The sequence below is a fragment of the Oryctolagus cuniculus genome, chromosome 1 (assembly GCF_051225735.1).
Source record: "Oryctolagus cuniculus isolate XC-2025 breed Fujian yellow rabbit chromosome 1, ASM5122573v1, whole genome shotgun sequence".
NCBI lineage: Eukaryota > Metazoa > Chordata > Mammalia > Lagomorpha > Leporidae > Oryctolagus > Oryctolagus cuniculus.
In genome coordinates this window covers 88,218,290-88,233,341 of record NC_142867.1, presented here as the reverse complement: position 1 = coordinate 88,233,341, position 15,052 = coordinate 88,218,290, and the positions used below count along the sequence as shown (strand labels likewise).

Below are 15,052 nucleotides of genomic sequence, written 5' to 3'. Positions count from 1 at the left end.
ATTTAAAAAAGAAAATGTTTTCTTTACTGCACAGTTTCCCTTACCCAACCACCTTTAGATAGAGAAACTCTACTTAAAGAATGTAGTGGATACCAACTACTATCATCTGAGATGAAAAATCCAATAGGAATTGGGCGGGAGGTGTTACAGATTCAAACTGGCTTTGCAGATACCAAAATGCTCACTTCTCTGTCTTTGGTTCTTCACCCAAAATTTAGCTCAACAGTCTTGGCAAAGCCCACAACAAAGAACATCTTAAATATCTATAAATATTGGTGGGACATTTCAGTGCTCATGTTAAATAGATGACCTCAAGGTCCCATTTTCCAGAAAAAAAATATTGGCAGATCAGTTAAATATAAAATTTAACAGTTAATTACCATATAACCCATCAATATCACTGCTAGATAGATAGATATACCCAAGAAAATTAAAAAGCTGTCCTCGCACAGAAACTTCTGAACAAATTTTCATGCAACCAAATATCTATCATTGACAAATATAAATGTATTATAAACATAATGTGTTATACCTATATGATGAAATACTTTATATCCATAATAAAGGGGTGAAGTGCTGATTTATGCTCCATGGTGCTAAGTAAAAGAAGCTAGACACAAAAGGCCACATATTGTAAAATCTAATTTGCATGAAATATCCAGATTAGGCAAATCTCTAGAGATAGATAATGTATCAATAGTCACTAGAGGCTGGGGTTGGAATGAGAGGAATAGGGAGTGACAAAAATGGGAATGGGGTTTATTTTTAAAGTGATGAAATATTTTTGAATTAGACTCCTTTGATGGTTGCATTACTAAAAGTCACTGAATTTTATACTTTAAAGGGGGTATGTTTAAAGATGAATCCTATTTTAATTAGAAAAATAAATGGGGATAAGGAGACAAAAGAATAAATACAGATAGAATTAAATAGAAAGGTCCTGAGGGAGTTTGTCTCAGTTCTTGAATGTAAGCTGAACACTTTGTTACGTTATCTGGTTGATCATAAGCTCTTGAGAAAGCAAACTTCTTGTTATCTTTTTCTGGGCACTCTGGAAAGCTCTCCAGTATAAGGTTGTGGTGGAATGAGGTGAAAAGGTCATATCAAGATGGCCGCTGAGCAACTGCAACATAAGGTATTCTGTTGGTAGCAATTCCATTTGTAATAAAGCTTGAATTTTTAATTTTTTTTTGGTCTCGCCTTGGTATTGATGGTTAGGAGGACTATACAATTCATTTTTTCACCTAGGCTCCAAACTAGTCTTTCAGTGGTATCTTCCAGCATGTTAGGTCTCTGACTTAAAGATAAAATTAAGGTTGGGGCCAGCGCAGTAGCTCACTAGGTTAATCCTCCGCCTGCGGCGCCGGCACTCCAGGTTCTAGTCCCAGTTGGGGCACGGGTTCTGTCCCAGTTGCTCTTCTTCCAGTTCAGCTCTCTGCTGTGTCCCGGCAAGGCAGTGGAGGATGGCCCAAGTGCTTGGGCCCTGCACCCACATGGGAGACCAGGAGGAAGCACCTGGCTCCTGGCTTTGAATCAGCACAGCGCGCCGGCTGTAATAGCCATTTGTGGAGTGAACCAACGAGAAGAAGACCTTTCTCTCTGTCTCTCTCTCTCTCTCACTGTCTAACTCTGCCTGTCAAAAAAAAAAATGTTGGTGTGCTATGTATGGGAAGGCAATTCTCAGTTGTCAACAAATAGGAGTTCATTTAATAATAAGTCGGCAATATTAAGTGATATCAGATTGTATCAGACTAGAGTCTCCTAATGTCTAGGATGCATTAGGGATCCACACTTACTGGCCTGCAGGCTCCTGATAGGATGGTTGAAACTGACTATAAGGTGAGGACATCAAAAGATCATTAGGTCTAAGGGTAGGTCAGGGTACTCAGGAAATTTGCTACTATGAGTTTAAGAGCACTATTGACCAATTCTGTTTTTCTTTGAATATCCTGAATGATTTTACCAATAAAGGAAATTTCTTTATTAATAAAATGAGAGCAAAGAGATTTTCTTAAGTGAGGACAAATATTTTTGCAAAACCTTGGCTACCATGGTTAACAGTAGCTTTTTGCAGGAAAATAATGTCTAACCATCCTGAAAACATACAGAGTATGGTGAATAGTATTTATACTCATGAAACCACAGGAGTTGAGCAAAGTCAGTTCACCAAGAAAGAAGGAACAAGAGGGAATTGACTTACCTTTGCCTTACTTTCACATTTGGTTCTGCAAGAATAAAGCCAACAAGAAACCACTGGCTCAATGGACTATAATACCAAACTCTAACTCAAAACCTCACTGAAGTCATTCTAATACCTAAGATTGTTTTAAGATAACAAGAGCTATCTTGAACAACAAGAGGAAAAAAAGATCAAACACAATCATTACTCCTTTTGCTTGAACTTACTAATAAGGTGTGATACACCCAACTTCTTATACTTTTTCTCATGATAGATTAGCTAAGGTTAAATCTGCACTAGGATTATTGGTTTTAACCATTGTTTATGCTCCCACGGAACTGTAGTCTTTATATTTTTGATTTGTTAAATATTACATTGGTGGTGATTTAAATCTGTGAATATAGAGTGCACTGAAAGTATGTCTTTGCAAAAAATAAAGAAAGAAAAGAAGGCTGTCTTATAAGTACCGTGCACTAACCAATTGAGAGAACTTCCACTTTGACCATGGTCTTGTCTAAAAATGACCAGAGTCAGTGAACTCAGGGGGCTTCCATAGCCTTGGCAGCTCATGACAAGAGCCTAGGGTGATTACTGATGCCATAAACAAGAGTGTCAATTTGTGAAGTCAACAACAGGAGTCACTGTGCACTTACTCCTCATGTAGGATCTTTGTCCTTAGTGTGCTGTACATTGAGATTTAATGCTATACCTAGTACTCAAACAGTATTTTTCACTTTATGTTTCTGTGTGGGAGCAAACTGTTGAAATCTTTACTTAATGTATGCTAAACTGATCTTCTGTATATAAAGAGAATCGAAAATGAATCTTGATGTGAATGGAAGGGGAGAGGGAGTGGGAAAGGGGAGGGTTGCGGGTTGGAGGGACGTTACGGGGGGGAAGCCATTGTAATCAATATTCTGTACTTTGGAAATTTATATTCATTAAATAAAAGTTAAAAAATAAAAAAAGGAAAAAAGAAAAGAAAAGAAGGCTGGAGATTGAAGGAGGAAAGTGGGAGGGAAGGAAGCATAGTTTTCTTCTCAGAACTTTATGAAATACATGACATCTGTCCTCTCTTTTTAGTAAAAATTTCTAAAAAATAAATCATTTCATTTATGTTAAACGTAAGAAAGAACTATCATTGAATAAGTTTAGAAACATTTGTCCCCTTGAAACTAGCTAAGCACAGAGAAAAACACTTTCTATTCAGATAATTGGCTGCCTCTTCGATGAAAATAACCCAAAATATAAATCACCCCACCTGCCATTTGTTTATCCTTCCATATAAAAATCTAAGGCAAAGAGGCCACTGCTGTGGCATAAAAGGCTAAACCTCTGCCTGCAGTGCCAGCATCCCGTACAGGCACTGGTTTGAGTCCCAGCTGTTCCACTTGCAATGCAGTTCCCTGCTGATGCACCTGGGAAAGCAGTGGAAGATGGCCTAAATGCTTGGGCCTGGGTATCCACGAGGAGAGCTGAAGAAGCTCCTGGCTCCTGGCTTCGGCCTGACCAGCCCCAGCTATTGCAGCCATTTGGGATTGAACCAGCAGATGCAAGATCCATCTCTTTTTCTCCCTCTCTCTCTCTCTCTCTTTCTGCCTTTCAAAGAAAATACATAAATTTTTAAAAAACAATCAAAGGCAAAACCATCCTGCTAAGTCAGTGATTTTTGGATCTGGATGTTCTCCTTATTGCAATAGCCTGAACAAAATCCATCATTATAATTTAGAAAATGTGACCAATAACATCAACCAATCCTAAGTGATCATATCTATTAATAACCACTTTCAATCCAGTTATAAAGAATTATAAGCTCATACTACTGTTTAATAAATCACACTGTGATAGGATACTATTAAGGCATGCTATCAAGAGGTTACTAAGTCATGGACACAGGAATATTGGAGCTCTTCCTTGACAACGTCATCCCTCTTCTCTCCAAAATCCCCAATGGAGACACTTTCATAAAGTAACTAGAACAAAGCAGAGAAACATTATCAGAGAAATATTTGATTCATTCTCTTATTTTAAAACTCTAGAGTTTGATTGACTATATAGAAATATCCTTTACATCAGTATTAGCAGCATAAAAGATTACTGTGCTTTGGCCTGCAGTGCCTAAACCCTACTTTTGGAAACTGCCATGTTAATATGATATTAAGCATGAGTCAGTGGAAGAGAGAATAATTTTATCATAAATGCTTATGTATAACTCTAAGATTGAGATCCTTTTTAGAAAAATTGTGGCATAATGAGTGCCCTGGAAATAAACTAAACCCAGAACCACACTTCTCTTTATAGGGCATGAATAAAAGGGGAGGGAGGCAAATACAATATCTGCTTTTCTCATGCAAAAACTATCAGTGTAGAAGAATGGCTTCTAAAGATGGAATAGGAAAGAATTCAAACACTGACTTCTATTGCCTCTATCTGCTAAATCATTAATGTTCTCAACACACCCAAGAAATTGCAGATTCCAATAATGCAGTGGAAAATCTCGAGGTCCAATACATAAGCTACATTATTTTTGCTAGAAATTGTTTTCACTGTGTTTTTATTGGGTATCTGGTCAGTTTCAGTAAGAATTGATTTGGCTGAACTGTCATCCTCACTGTCTATGAAAACACACACTTATGTGGGGAGAAAAAGAAAAAATCCATTTGGTTCTTCCCTTCATATAAAAGTGGTCTAAAGTGATAGAAATTCAGGAGGAATATAAATAAACATGTCAAAACCTCAGGATATATTTGAAAGAATACCAAATGGATTTATTGTCATTTATCTTCTTCTAATTGATTGTAATTAAATGTACTTACTCATTAAGTGATCATTATTTGCATCTCTGGGATTTATTAGGCTTCTAAGTAGTAGCAACGGATCCTAAAAAAAAACAAAAAACAAAAAACAAAAAAAAAGCTAAGTGTTAATATTCATAAGACCTTGGAACAGAATTTGGAAGGGAAACAAAGAGATTCTCCAAATTTTTCTTTACTACAGGAGCCAAGTGAAAAGAAGTCTGAGCTCACATGGAAGTTTGCAGCAGGAGGTTCTTAAAGGCTGTTTCTAATCCAAACAGCAATAAAACGAGCTCAGAGTCCAGTGCAGGACTTTGAGGGTGATCTGATGATAGAGAATAAAAAAGGATTTAAGTTTAAAAAGACGAAGGCAACTAAGCTCCTGAGGCAGTAAGAAATTTTTCTTTGCAGATCAAAGAGGATGCCTTAGAAATAAATCTATCAGTTTTCAAGTGGCAGTCATAAAGCAAAATCAAAAACACCCAAAAGGAAAAACAGGAAAATTACCTCTGTGCAGACAGAAAATCTTATTTTAAAGTCTTCATATCCATTCAATATAAAGTGGGAAAATAGAAGCCCATAACCATGTAGAGTATTCACACTCAGTCCTCCATCCAAATGAATCAGATACTAAAAAAAAGCAGCCTTGTAACCCTTGTAACTTAGTACAGTGGAAATCTCAGATTACACTTCAAATAAATGCTGTAGTAGAATATTTTAGGAGCTATCATTTCACTATGCTATCATAACACTTTACATGTGATTCTGTCTATACCTGTACCTTAAACCTCCTCCACAAGGAAGGGAAACACTATCTGTGCAGTCAAATAACTTCATTAGCTCTCTGCAGTATTTTAGGAACACTTTAAATCAACCCTTCTCATCTGATTATGAAAGCATAAAGATAACCCTTTTATAGACTATACAGGATCTCCGGATGCCATGTTCTTCCCAGAAAAATGCAATCCTGGGGTATCTGCTATATAACCTTTACTAAAAGTCAGATTGCAGACCTACTATTTATAGATGATGCTTTGAGAGACAGGCAGTCATCTATTCCAAACAAGCATTGAACATCAATATTCATGTTCTAGAACTGAAATTGTTCACTAAACTGAGTTTTTGTTCTTAATATGTTTGAATTACTTAAATCAATAGTTTATTTGGAGATAATCCTATGAATATGCAAGTCACTTCTAGCAACCACACAGAAACATATTTATTTGCACTAATCGAACCCCAGGGTCATTTTTTTTTTTTGCCCATTTATTACCCTTTGACTAAGTTGTAAGGAACAACAAGCTCCATAAAGTAGAATCGTTATTATCTATATATCTTCAAATGAATGACAAATGCAATAGTAGTTAAGGAAGCTTCCAAAAATATAAATAGACTTCAAGAAAATATTAGCAACTGATAATCACTACTCTTGTCTGTTTTCAACTTCATCTTTTAATTAGTCAAGCACACAGGTCTTGCTTTTAATATTACAGTTCTAATTCCAATGTTCTTGCACAATTTATATTTCAACACACTGAGAATATAAGTTTCATCTCTTACAGTATTAAAAATACTGCTTTTCTGGTGACATAACTAATGAGCCACCCAAAAAGCATGTCCAGGAATTATTAAATAACAACTGACAGAGTCATATGATAAACTGCAACATTTTGACATCTAAAGAATTGTTTTCAATTATTGTTCTTAAACAATTAGGTTTATTCAAATTTCCTAATGGGTTGCGTCAGTTATCATCCCACATAAAACATTTTCTTAGAGCACAGTAAGCTTTTTATCCTCACACAAACATCTCAGGACCTGTAATTACACGTCATTAAACCTTGCCACCATAATGTGGAAGTTCCATTCATAATATTTAGTCTAAAATCATACTTATAAGTACATTATCTCTAAAGCATTCACGAACTTACTGTGTACAAGAGAATGTTTAAAATTACATAAATCAGGTAGAGTTTCAAGCATTAGAAGGTGTTAATGAAATATTTTTTTTCTTCTTATGATGTTCTAGATCAATTTCTTTAATATACTTCTTTATACACATTTATTCTACAAGTAAACTTAAAAGATACTTTTGTTATCTTGTCTATAATGCTTCATCAAAGTTAGCTCACTCGACTAATATTTTACTCAGTGTCTAATATAATCACTGAATAGATGAAATTCAGGGAAGTATACAATGCTTAAAAACAAACAAAAAAAAAAACAAACAAACAAACAAAAAAACTAGAAGCTCTCAGGGATTTTAATTCACTTGTATACTAAGAAGAGAACAAACCGTAAGTTGAATGGTGCTAGCTAGTCCCTTTGATCAGGGTTGAAAAACTTTATAACTGACAGTATGAGCAGTAGCCAAAGAGTCAACATTTTTCAAGTTTCCTGAAACCCAACTCCCATAAATTAACATAATGAGAGATAAGAACGTCTGTAAATACACTGGGTTTCATTGTACAAGAAACCCAAGAATAGGGAACCTAAATATTTTCTAATGGATGGTAAGCCTGCTTTGTCTTTTCCCCAGGGAGAAATACCATTATTACAGTGGTTGGTAAATAAATCTATCCTTTGCTCCAGTGGAAGACACTACCTCTATCATCAAAGCATGTTCAGCTTACAAACATTCTTGAAAGACAGTCCACAGCAAGGTCAACCAAAATTTCATCTTGTAAGACAAGCAAAATGTCAAAGAGCCACAGTTTGTTGTCTCTCTACATGTGACACATCAAAAGTTCCCAGTTACGTGCTGTGAAATATATCACCAGAAATTATTCTTCTTGTTTATTTTAAAAGATTTGTTTATTTGAAAGGCAGAGATAGAAAGAGAGAGATATCTTCCATCCACTTGTTCTCTCCCCACATGATGACAATAGCCAGGGTTGGACCAGTCCAAAGGCAGAAGCCTGGAACTCTGTTGGGGTTTCCCATATGGGTGGCAGGGACCCAAGAACTTGAGTCATCATCTGCTGCTTTCTCAGGTATGCTAGCAGGGAACTGGATTAGAAGCAGAGCAGAAGCGGTGCTATGGTGTAGAAGGTAGGGCTGCCGTCTGCAGTGCCGGCATCCCAGGTAAGCACCGGTTCAAGTGCCAGCGGCTCTACTTCCGATCCAGCTCTCTGCTGTGGTCTGGGAAGGCAGTGGAAGATGGCCCAAGTCCTTGGGCCCCTGCACTCAAGTGTGGGAGATCTGCAGGAGGTTCCTGGCTCCTGGCTTTGAATCGGCTCAACTCCAGCCATTGCAGCCATTTGGGGAGAGAACCAGCGGGTAGAAGTCCTCTCTACCTCTCTGCTTCTGCCTCTCTCTAGCTCTTTCAGATAAAGCCAATAAATCTTGAAGAAGAAAGAGGAGGAGAGGAAGGAGCAGAGAAGGGAGAAGAGAAGGAGAGAGAAGAGAAAGAGGAAGAAAAGGAGGAGGAGAAAGAAGAAGAAGCCACCAAGTAGCCTAGACATCATGTGGGATGCCAGAACTGTAGGCTGTGGCTTGACCCACAATGCTGGCCGCACTTATGTGTAACTGAAATTTTCTACCCATGGAAGAGCATTCCCCTTTTACTATTCACACTCCCCTGACACTGTACCCCCACAAATACAGGCTACTTGAAAAATTCTATGGAAAAACGAACTGAAAGCATGCTTATTTTGAAGCAAAAAAAAAAAAAAATGGTTGAAATCCATTTTCTTTTTTTTTAACTTTTATTTAGTAAATATAAATTTCCAAAGTACAGCTTATGGATTACAATGGCTATCCCCCCCATAACTTCCCTTCCACTCGCACCCCTCCCATCTCCTGCTCCCTCTCCCATTCCATTCACATCAAGATTCATTTTCAATTATTTTTATATACAGAAGATCGATTTAGTATATATTAAGTAAAGATTTCATCAGTTTGTACCCACACAGAAACACAAAGTGTAAAATACTTTTTCAGTACTAGTTATAGCATTACTTCACATTGGACAACACATAAGGACAGATCCCACATGAGAAGTAAGTACACAGTGACTCCTGTTGCTGACTTAACAAATTGACACTCTTGTTTATGGCATCAGTAATCTCCCTAGGCTCTAGTCATGAGTTGCCAAGGCTATGGAAGCCTTTTGAGTTCACCGATTTTGATCTTATTCCAACAGGGTCATAGTCAAAGTGGAAGTTCTCTCCTCCCTTCGGAGAGAGGTACCTCCTTCTTTGATGGCCCTGTTCTTACCACTGGGATCTCACTCGCAGAGATCTTTCATTTAGGTTGGTTGGTTTTGTTTTTTTTTTTATTTTTTTTTTTTTTATTTTTTTATTTTTTTTTTTTTTTTGCCAGAGTGTCTTGGCTTTCCATGCCTGAAATACTCTCATGGGCTCTTTAGCCAGATCTGACTGCCTTAAGCGCTGATTCTGAGGCCAGAGTGCTATTTAGGACATCTGCCATTCTATGAGTCTGCTGTGTATCCCGCTTCCCATGTTGGATCGGTCTCTCTGTTTTTATTCTATCAGTTAGTATTTGCCGACACTAGTCTTGTTTGTGTGATCCCTTTGACTCTTAGACCTATCAGTGTGATCAATTGTGAACTGAAAGTGATCACTGGGACTAGTGAGATGGCATTGGTACATGCCACCTTGATGGGATTGTATTGGAATCCCCTGGCACGTTTCTAACTCCACCATTTGGGGCAAGTCTGATTGAGCATGTCCCAAATTGTACATCTCCTCCCTCTCTTATTCCCACTCTTATATTTAACAGGGATCACTTTTCAAGTGAAATAGACACTATGAGAAACAGTGAGTTGGTCAGCCCTTGTCCTGACTGTTGATGTACAATGTAATACTTTATCCCTTTTAGTATTTTTTTTTGCTCTAGTACTATTGGTTGAAATCCATTTTCATAACTTGTATTTCCCATGATCTTTTCGAAGAAGCCTCATGTACATGATTATTTTCAATTAAAAAAAAAAAAAAAAAACTATGGCTCTAAAGTCCACATCACAACGAGTAATTTCAGAGGCTTTTCCTATATGTTTAGTATTTCTCCAATACAGGTTGAAATGAGGAGGAGGTGGAGGAAAAAAGGAAGAAGGGAAGGGAAAAAAGGAAGAAACAAAGATAAAGAGAGAGCAAGAAGAGAGGGGAGGGGGGAAGAACAAGACATCCTGCTATTTTCCATAATAGATTAAAAATCTAAAATTTTTCTGTTGGATTTTTTAGCTACCATACTAGTTGGCTAGCATACCCATTCTAACTAAAACAACATTTATGCTCAGGGACTCTGAAGATAACAGTTGGTACAACTTTTAAAAAATCCAGATTCCTGGGTCCTATCCATAGGCATGTCAGTGTAGTACCTCAGTAATGGGAACTGAGCATCTGTCTTTGGAAAAAGTGTCAAAGATAATAAACACATTAATTATCAAAGGAACACTGATTAAAACCATAATGTAATTCACCATCTACCCACCATATTGTCTTCCCTCACCACATACATACATACATGCACACACACACACACACAAAGAGAGAGAGAGAGAGAAAGAGTGGGAGGGAGGGAGGGAGAAAGAGGGAGAGGGAGAGGGAAAGGGGGGAGAGAGAGAGAGAGAGAGAGAGAGAGAGAGAGAAACACCAGGATATAGGTGTCAGAAGCGCAAATTTGGAAAGCTGGTTTAGAAAACTTCTGGTAGGATCTCTACTGAACCCTGAGAGTAGCAATTCCTACCACACAGCAATTTTCCTCTTAGGTATCTGACCACAGAAATGTGAACCAATGTTTACCAGAAGACATGCGTAAGAATATTAATAGCAGCACCATATGTAATAGCCCCAAACTAGAAACAACTGAAATGTCTTTCAACGGGAGGAAAAATTTTAGAGGAGTCTTTCAATAAAAAGAGTACATAGAAATGAGAATGAATAAACTGCAACTAAAAACAAGGTCATAAATGAATCCCACAAATATAATAATGTTGAGTGAAGTAAAACAGTATCCACAGTATATAAGCAGACTACAGTGTAGCTCTACCCATACTATGTTCAATAATATTTTCTGAAACTAACACTGGTAGGAAATTACTATTTGTAATGCACAGGATTTCTTACTGATTAGTAAGGAAACATTCAAATTCTATAATCACATATCATATGTCATATATATTATACACTACAACCTGAAATTATACAGTGTAACAATATATACAAGTGAATGGTACATCCCTGACAAACTATTCAACTTCTTTCAAATAGATGTGAAAAAACAACTGGTGGACCATGTGTCAGTCTTAGAATTTAGATATTTTATAATTGCTACGTCGATTTTTTTAAAGATAAGCAGGTGCTGAGCTGTAAAGTTGATAGACATCTATGTTAGAATATCTCTGGTGTGCACTGTAAGAATGCACATCACATAATAAAATTATGTACACCCAGTAATCCACTAAAGGTAGAAATTTTGTCTGATAAGATTACTGTTATGCCTCACTGCTCAAATAGTGACTGATGTGTTATAAGAACTGATAAGTTCCTGTTGAATAAATGAATGAATGATGAACTTAACTAAGGATGAGATAAAATTGAAAAATTATATTTGAGCCAAAAATTTTTCCACAACAATCTTCATACTAGAAAAAAGGAACAGGCTTGTTATGAGAATTCTGATTCAACACAATGGAAAGTTAGTCAAATATTCAGTACAATGGGGTCCTTCTGTTCTACTAACACAGGAGGAAATACGAATGGCCAATGGATACACTGTGGAGACCTGGGTTGAGTTCCAGGCTCCCGACATTGGCCTGACCCAGCCCTGCTAAAGCAGGCATTTGGGGAGACAACTGACAGATGGAAGGTATGTCTATCCATCTGTCTGTCTCTTTCTCTGCTTTTTAAATAAATTAATGAAACATTCTTTAAGCAAATTATATTACGATAGCATACTTATAATCACCTTCCAAAGCATCTTTCATTGAGTTTTAATACAGACAAAGATTTATTGAGTGTAGAATTTCTAACAACGCAAATAAAAACAATACTGAACATTAACATCCATCTATTTTATTTTAGGGCTTAATTTACCATCTGCTACATTCAAACTTCCAATCTCTTTACAATTCAATGTATGTTGTGGTAAGTAGAAATCAAAATATGTATCCAAACTACACTATAAATGACATGTCTCAATATAAATTACATCTGCTCAAACTAAAGGTAAATACTCACAGACCACTTCCTGGATTAGTTTTCCCTGCTTTGTCTTCATCCAAAAATATGAAAATTAAATACTCTCTACTTTAAAATGGCAAAAAGTCTTTTTTTATTTACTTCAGGATGGGAATGTGAGTTGCTGTGGAAACACTTTATACCCAAGTACATCCACAATAATTCTAAATAGTTCTGTGACACTAAAATGGTATTGATAAAATAAGTAGATTTTTATTGCACACAGAAAAGGTATCAGGTGTCTTATCAACAAGTAATCCAGCAAATATTGGGTATTAAATGTGTCCCTAGCAGTAGATGCTATGATGGACAAAGAAAAAAGCAGAAGATAAAAGTTTTGTTTTTGAGAGGCTCTCAACTAAATTAGAGAGATAAACCTTTTAGATAAGGAAAGACTAGGAACAAATCTGGATAGCCTATAATCAGATGGTATACAACATTCTCCCTCTCTCTCTCTCTCTCTCTCTCTGTGTGTGTACACACATGTGTGAGGTAGGAGGGGGGCACTAAGAATAGTAAATTAATGTCCCCAGGAATTGTAGGTCCAAAGATGTAAAAATAAAATTAAAAAAAAATCAACATGGACTAATTAGTAGTCTACGGTTGACACAGAAAAACTCCAGCACAACTTTATTGATAAAATCCATATTCCACGAGCTGAATGAAGTCTGTGCTAAGCAAAAGAACAAAACTCATCACTCAATATTCACAATGTGAACATCCAGTATTCCATCATCAATATACTGTAAAACCATGCATTCTTTTACAGAATCCCACTGTAACAGATATTTGACTTAACTCTTAAGACTTTAACAAAAGCCTCCTTCTATATGTTTTTTTTAATGTTTCTAAAATAATCAGAGTTCACCTGAGACTGTTATCAAGTCTACTTCCAAGTATCTATTTCAGGCATGTTATCTGTTAGTTTCCACTGACAATTATTCCAGTTAGATCTGTTTATGAGGTTACGTGTACAATTCTAGCTTAATTTAAACCTAAGATACTATCAGAATAGTTCACATGATTACATTATTGGTTTTCATGTGTCCCATAAGTGACCTCTATTGGAATAATGTCTGGCATATTTTCAGAGGCATAAATGAGATTAGCATACATAACACACTTAAATGAATTTCTATCCTTCTAGAACAATTTATTTGATTTTAAATTATTTCTCCTAATAACATGTACATAAGCAATACAAAGCATTACCAGGAATTCATAACAATGAACAAATTTGTTTGCTACTTACTTTTAAAATAGAGTGTTTGATAATAAAGATGGAAATAATATAATATTAGGTATAAGATGGGAGAGGAGAAATAATCAGTATCAGGATGCGAAATATACAAAGATAATGCACAGATACACAAAAAATTCACCAGTCAATTCTGACAATCCCATTGTATTAATACCTTAATGATATTGCTGACCTTATAACATCATGAAATCATCCAGTAGACAGAATAAAAGTATGTGGAGAGAGTGTGGTTTCAGGCCCCTCTGAGATACTGAAGGTGAAAACACTAATTCCCTGTACTGTCATCCATCACACCTCTCTCTGTTTAATCAACTGCATCTACTCAACAAAACTTCTCTTCCACATGTACTGATGGTAACAATTCAATTATGACACTCATTTTCTCAATCACAGCACTCATAGAATCCAAAATGAGAATTAACTTTCTACCATTCAACAGATCTTGTGAAGCATAGAAAATCCTTCTGGCAGCTCCATTTATTCTAGCAGCTTGATCATAAACTCTCTTCAGGTTCTCACAGAGCTGTTGTTTCCTGAGGGTGAGGCAATTGCAGCTAACGCGTCTTAGGTAGTCATGACCATGCCACATGCCCCACCCATCCAAACAGAAAGTTTCAGGAAGTCCTAACTTCCATTCAACTGAGTATCATCAGTACACATTGATTCTACTTACCAAGCACTAGAGGGAACAAGACAAAGACAGCAGACCGAGATGAATATAGCATTTATATGTTAAGAGGTAAGTTTTCAGTACCAGTTCCAATGAGAGCAAAAAAAAAAAGGGCACTTAGGGGAAACAGTGGAAGATGGCCCAAGTACTTAGGCTTCTGATCCCCATAGGGGAGACTGTGGTAGAGTTCCAGGCTCCTAGTTTTGGCCTGGACCAGCCAGCCATTTTGGACATTTGGGGAGTGAAACAAAGGATGGAAAATATCCCTCATATTCCCTCCCCTCTTCTCCTATCTCTCCTCTTCTCCTATCTCCCCTCTTCTCCTCTCCTCTCCTCTCCCCTCCCTTCCCCTTCCCTTTTCTCTCTCTCTCTCTCTTTCTCTTTCTCTCTCTCCTTTCCTCCTACCTTTCCTCCATCTCTCTATCACTCTTCCATTCAAAATAAATACATATATAAATACATAAGCACATAAAACTTTGGGAATAAAAAAAAAAGAAACGGCGCTCAATTAAGGCCACAGAAATCGAGAAAGGGGACCAAGTAGAAACAAATGTTTAAATGAGTTTGGGCTTAAAAAAAAGCCTATAGAAGGAAACTGATGTCCCGAATGCATAAATGTTTGTGCTGGTTATTTGGTTATTGTCTCAGTCTCATGCCTATATTTATAATCTGGATGGCTAGAAATAGGGGTCTGCAACTGGCATTTCTCAGGCACCATTACTAGCTACCATTGCTTTTGTCAAGGGGATCCACTGGAAGGAGATTGGAAGACAGGGGGAAATGAATTGCTTCAAATTCCAAGTCTGCCTTCTGGTGGCTCCTTCTTCATAGTCCCAGTTCCTGCAGGTACCCCTCCATAGCTGCAACTGTTGCAGTAGCAGCCCCTCTTCTGTGCTACTGCACTCTGATAAGCCTACCTTATTTGTTTCATTTCTTTAGACCTAG

The 15,052-nt window shown here is 36.9% G+C and overlaps 1 long non-coding RNA gene across 1 annotated transcript; it reads right to left on the bottom strand.

Moving 5' to 3' along the window:
• Positions 1–3,978: 3,978 nt before the first annotated feature.
• On the bottom strand, positions 3,979–5,780 carry LOC103349647 (uncharacterized). Its single transcript, XR_007909659.2, has 3 exons — positions 5,482–5,780; positions 4,996–5,059; positions 3,979–4,152 (listed from the first exon to the last, which is right to left on the bottom strand). It is a non-coding gene; the product is annotated as an uncharacterized LOC103349647 (long non-coding RNA).
• Positions 5,781–15,052: the final 9,272 nt, after the last annotated feature.